The sequence below is a fragment of the Triticum aestivum genome, chromosome 2B, assembly GCF_018294505.1.
Source record: "Triticum aestivum cultivar Chinese Spring chromosome 2B, IWGSC CS RefSeq v2.1, whole genome shotgun sequence".
NCBI lineage: Eukaryota > Viridiplantae > Streptophyta > Magnoliopsida > Poales > Poaceae > Triticum > Triticum aestivum.
Genome location: NC_057798.1, coordinates 249541401 through 249547464, shown reverse-complemented (window position 1 = coordinate 249547464; position 6064 = coordinate 249541401).

The window sequence follows — 6064 nt, the reverse complement described above, 5'->3', positions numbered from 1 at the left end:
GGTGAGGAACAGGTAGGTAGAAGGCGAAACCTCCGCGCGCACCCCAGCATTCGAACCTCAAGGGTCTGCCGGAACCCTAAATCCGACAAGTACAGGACATTTATTGATGTTACGCAGCTTAAATTGGTGGATATGAGCGCCAAAGAAGCATAGTCTCATTAGGTTGCTAAGCTGCTTGCGATGCAGCTCCTGGGCCGGGCTAACCTTTCTTGAGCTGTGCTGAAATGTTGTCGGTTCTGTCTATTAGTTTGTCCGCCTATTAACTTCCACTGGTGGCGACCTGCCCAGTTTATGTGATTTGCTGTCTGGTTGCCCTTTATTATTACTGGAAGGAAACTTTGATGCCGAGGGGATGTAATATGCTATAATTTCTTTGTTGTATAGTCTAGGTTTATTCTTGCTCGGTATGTTGTAATTTAGGCCAGAAGGTTCAGTGGATCTCAGTGTTGTCGGTCTTCAGGCCGGCCCGTTACTCATATGGGCCAAAACGTGGGCCTATAATTATCTTGGGCCATTAGTAGGTCTGAACCTATAGTTGTTTCCCGCCTTTAACAGGCCGAGTAAAGTTCTAGCCAGCTGGGCAGAGAATACCATGGGCTTTTAACAGGCTAAAACCTAGATTGGGCTAGCGTTGATCCAAAAAATTCACTGGCCAATACAGGCCGAAACTGCCTAAGTCCCATGTTTGGACCAAATAGGACAAGAAGTTAACAGGCCAAAATATATCCCGGGCCTGTTTGGCCCAATAAAATTATGGGCTTTAAGTAGGCCCGTATCTACGCAGGCCATGGGCCTAAAAGTGTCACAGGCCATTATCAGATGGGCTGTAAGCAGGCCGGATTCAACACGGGCTATAATTAGGCCCAACTGTTACACGGGCCATTAACAGGTCGATAGGCCAGTTGGGCTGAAATTTATCCATGAAGACTACGGGCTGTTAAGAGGCCTGAAGTTACTTTTGACAAGAAATAGCCCAGTTTCCGCATGGGCCGTTAAATGGCCTAAAGTTAAATCGGGCCGACAACGTCCTAGATGCACCATGGGCTGCTAATAGGCCGAAACTATTATCGGGCCGAACTGGTAAACAGCCATTTAACACGCTGAAATACAAACCTGTCTTAGAATGGGCCCAAAAGAACAGTGGCATGTTAATAGGCCTGATCCAATATGGGCCGTAATTTGGCCCAAAAGATGACAGAATGTGAACGGGCCTGGTCTGGTATAGGCCTCAATTTGACCCAAAACATGGCACGCTGTTAACGGGCCAGCCCACTAGTGTCTGAAAAAACATGGTGGGCCTTTTGTTGGGCTGGACTTTTCATTGGAATGGGCCTCTGTTGGGCCGTGCCACGTGTCGACGTATCATAGGCACCTCCTGTCCAACTAGTGGATGACATCTGTCCCAATGGTGAGCCAACACGTGTTTCCTCCGGCCAATGAGAAATTTACACGTGGAAAAAGCCCCATTGGTCTGGGCTGTTAGCGGGTTATCGGATCTGAAACCGGACCCGATAGCTTAACAGCGACCCGTTACAGTCAATGCCATGTGTCGGTCACCCTTGACGAAAGCACTTCTATGACGCGTGATTTATCGTTGTGGAAGTGGACACTTCCATGATGATAATTTTGGTAATGTCATGGAACACTTCTACGATAGCACAGGTATGACTATCTTGATTCTGTCATAAAATCTTCATGGATGTACATGCATGATAGAAAATGTGACCTACTGTGACAAACACGTATCATCACGGAAGTGTATTTTTTTGTAGTGTACCCCATGTTCACCATGAGTATTCAATTGCAAGACATATATCAAGTGTTCTCAAATCCATAAAAGTATTCAATCCGATAACAACGAAATCTCAAAGGGAAAACCTCAATTCATCACAACAAGATAGCGAGGGGAAAACACCATATGATCCGACTATATTAACAAATCCCACGATACACCAAGATCGTGACATCTCAAGAACACGAGAGAGAGAAAGAGATTAAATACATAGCTACTGGTACAAACCCTCAGCCCCGAGGGTGGACTACTCCCTCCTCGTCATGATGGCCGTCGGGATGATGAAGATGGCCACCGGAGATGATCCCCCCCTCCGGCAAGGTGCTAGAAAGGGTCTAGATTGGTTTTCGGTGGCTACAGAGTCTTGCGGCGGCGGAACTTCTGATCTAGGTTAACCCCTGATGGTTTCTCTATTTATAGGATTTTTTGGCATTGGTTTCACGCTAAGATGGGCCTCGAGGTGAGCACAACCCACAAGGGCAAGCCAGGCCCACCAGGCGTGCCTTGGTGGGTTGTGCCCTCCTCGTGGCTCTTCTGACCCTCCCACGAAGCTTAGGGGGTCTCTTTTGTTCCAAAAAAATCGTCAAAACCTTTCAGCTCATTTGGAGAACTTTCATTTCTTCACAAAAACAACACCATGGTAGTTCTGCTGAAAACAACGTCATTCCGGGTTAGTTCCATGCAAATCATACCAAAACAATATAAATTTTTTGTAAACATGGCATGAATACTTCATAAATTATAGATACGTTGGAGACGTATCAATCATCAACCCTTCTCCATCGCCAATCCCATGATGCTCCCCACCGAGAGTGAGTAATTCCTTCATAGGCTCGTTGGTCTGTGAGGAGTTGGATGAGATTCATCATGTAACCGAGTTAGTTTTGTTAGAGCCTGACCCCTAGTATCCACTATGTTCTAAGATTGATGTTGCTATAACTTTGCCATGCTTAATTCTTGTCACTTTGGGCCCGAGTGCCATGATTTTAGATCTGAACCGTTTATGTTATCATCATTATGTCCATGTTCTAGATCCGATCTTGCAAGTTATAGTCACCTACTACATGTTATGATCCGACAACCCCGGAGGGACAATAGTTGGGACCACTCCCGGTGATGATCGTAGTTTGAGGAGTTCATGTATTCACCATGTGTTAATGCTTTTTTCCGATTCTCTATTAAAAGGAGGCCTTAATATCCCTTAGTTTCCAATTGGACCCCGCTGCCACGGGAAGGTAGGACAAAAGATGTCATGCAAGTTCTTTCCATAAGCACGTATGACTATTTACGGATTACATGCCTACATTATATTGATGAACTGGAGCTAGTGCCATATCACCCTAGGTTATAACTATCTCATGATGAATATCATCCAACAAGTCACTGATCCAATGCCTATGAATTTATCCTATATTGTTCTTGCTAAGTTACTACTGCTATCGTTACTGTCGCACTTGCTATGAAATTACTGCTATCACTGTTACTATTACCATTGCTACTACTATTACCAAAACTATCATATTACTTTGCTACTGATCACGTTGCTGCAGATAATTAATCTCCAGGTGTGGTTGAATTTACAACTCAGCTTCTAATACCTTCAAATATTCTTTGGCTCCCCTTGTGTTGAATCTATCAATTTGGTTTGAATAATACTCTACCCTCGAAAACTGTTGTGATCCCCTATACTTGTGGGTTATCAAGACCTTTTTCTGCCGCCATTGCCGGGGAGCATAGCTACATTTTTTGAGTCACTTGGGATTATTATCAATTTATCACTATGAAGAATCTGAAGGATGCTAAGACTAAGATTTATCCCTCTAAGACGAGGGGAGGTAAGGAACTGCCATCCAGTTCTGCTTTAGATTCACCCTCTGTTATAAGTAAACTTGCAACACCACCACATGCTATCAATTCTGATATGTCGCAAGTTATTGATGATGCTACTTCTGCTATGGATAATGCTTATGATGATGCTAGTACCTTGCTTGGTGATAATGATGTGCCACTTGGTGAATTTCTTGATGAACAAATTGCTAGAGTAATACAACATGATGTTGTTGAATCTGATGATGAGCTTGAAACTGAAACTCCTGATATGAATTGCCTAAGGTACCGAAAGGTTATGTTATGAATGAGGAGACAACTAGAGATATTCTTGCTTGTAAAGATAGAGATGATCTAGAGAAAATATTATGCAAGTATAAAGAAAAATCTCTGAATAATAGAATGAAATATGATCCTAAGTTTGCTACTTCACCTATCTTTGTTGATGATAAGGATTATGAATTCTCCGTCGACCCAGAGTTAATTACTTTGGTTGAATTTGATCCTTTCCATGGTTATGAAACTGAAACTGTTGTGGCACATCTTACTAAGTTGAATGACATAGCCACCCTATTTACTCATAATGAGAGGACTCGTTATTACTTTACTCTCAAGTTATTTTCGTTCTCATTAAAGGGTGATGCTAAAGCTTGGTACAATACTCTTGCTCTTGGTTGTGTGCGTAGTCCCAGGATATGATTTATTACTTCTTTGAAAAATATTTCCCTGCTGATAAGAAACAAGCTGCTTTAGAGGAAATATTTAACTTTGTGCAAACTAAAGAAGAGAGTTTCCCACAAGCTTGGGGGAGGATTTTCCAATTACTTAATGCTTTGCCTGATCATCCTCTTGAGAAAAATGAAATACTTGATATCTTCTATGATGGACTAACCGATGCTTCTAGGGATTTCCTAGATAGTTGTGCTGGTTGTGTTTTCAGGGAATGAACTATTGGGCAAGTTGAAGAATTATTGAATAACATATTGAAAAATTATGATGATTGGACTCTTCCTGAACCACCACTGTCGACGTTCTGGGCCCGGGGGTGCCCAGGCTTGCCTGCCTGCGGCCCGAGGCGTGGCTCCACCAACGGCCTGCTATGGCCCAGCTTCAGCAGCGACAAACCAAGACCCTCGTGGGGCGGACGACACCAAGACCTCCCTGGGGGTGGCCTCACTAGGCTGGCTCCCGAGGAGCGGAGATCTCTATGCAAGGGGCACCTCGCGAGGTTCACATGACGTGAGCCATGACTACCAGGGCCAGGCGGGCGCCAGTGGGCGCAGTGTACCGGTTTCCTCTTTGGTGCTAAGGAGGCAAGCATAGGCGCGGGGTCCCGAGGCATCAGGCAAAGGTTTCCATATCGGTTCAACAAGACCAGGACCAGCAGGACGGCAGGACGGAGGTCATCGTGGAGCCCACGACAGCGTCACCACAAAAGCCTTTGGCAGGCGAAGACCACCTTTTGTCAGGATAGCTTGTAAAAGTTGCCCCCCTTAAAACTTGGCCGTTGTGGGATCCCTTCCTGCCTAACATTTGGGAAGAGGACCAAGGCCACTATAAATAGGACCTAGCCACCACCGTACAAAGGGGGATGAGATTCAGATAATCACAAACACCAGCTCATTGAGCCCAAGAACACCTCACCTCCTGAGGCTGTTCATCCTCTGTACTAGTCCATACTCGGCCCTCGAGGCAATCCACCACACACTGGAGTAGGGTATTACACTGCAAGGTGGCCCGAACCAGTATAAACCCCCGCGTCTCTTGTTCTTTGGGCCTGACGAGCTAGGCCGTGGGATCGTTGAGCGAGCGAGCTAGGAAGAGACTGTTCTTCATGCACACCCCAAAGTTCAAACCTCACAAGGGTTTTCCGGAGCCCATAATCCAATAACCACCTAAACCCACTCCGAGGAAGAGGCGTATATTATATCTCAGCCCTGAAGATATGCAAGAGGCAAAGAAATATATGAAGGAAAAAAGTATTAAAGCCAAGGATGTTAAAATTTTACCTCCTATTGAAGAAATACATGGGCTTAATACACCACCATTGCCTAAGGTGGTAGAGGTAAATTCTTTAATGAAGTTTAATTATAATGACAATCCTCACAATATGCACCCTAGCCAGTGCCTTTATGAGTTTGAAAACTACATTAGAAAACAATATCACTTCAATGCAAATGTTATGAAACGATTGAAATACAAATCTTATATGATTGCTCGCTTGAGTGACTTATTATTTAGAATCTCAAAAGATGTTAGAGGTTTGCAAAGCATGCTTCTATGGTTCAAACTGAATTAGAACAAGTTGCTAAGTCTCAAAGAGAGTTGCTTGATGAAATGAATAATAACAAACATGACTTTGATGTTAAGTAGCAATTAGACGATGTAAAATGACTCAGGAACCACTTTATCCTGAGGGTGTCACACCCTGATTTTCATGCCACA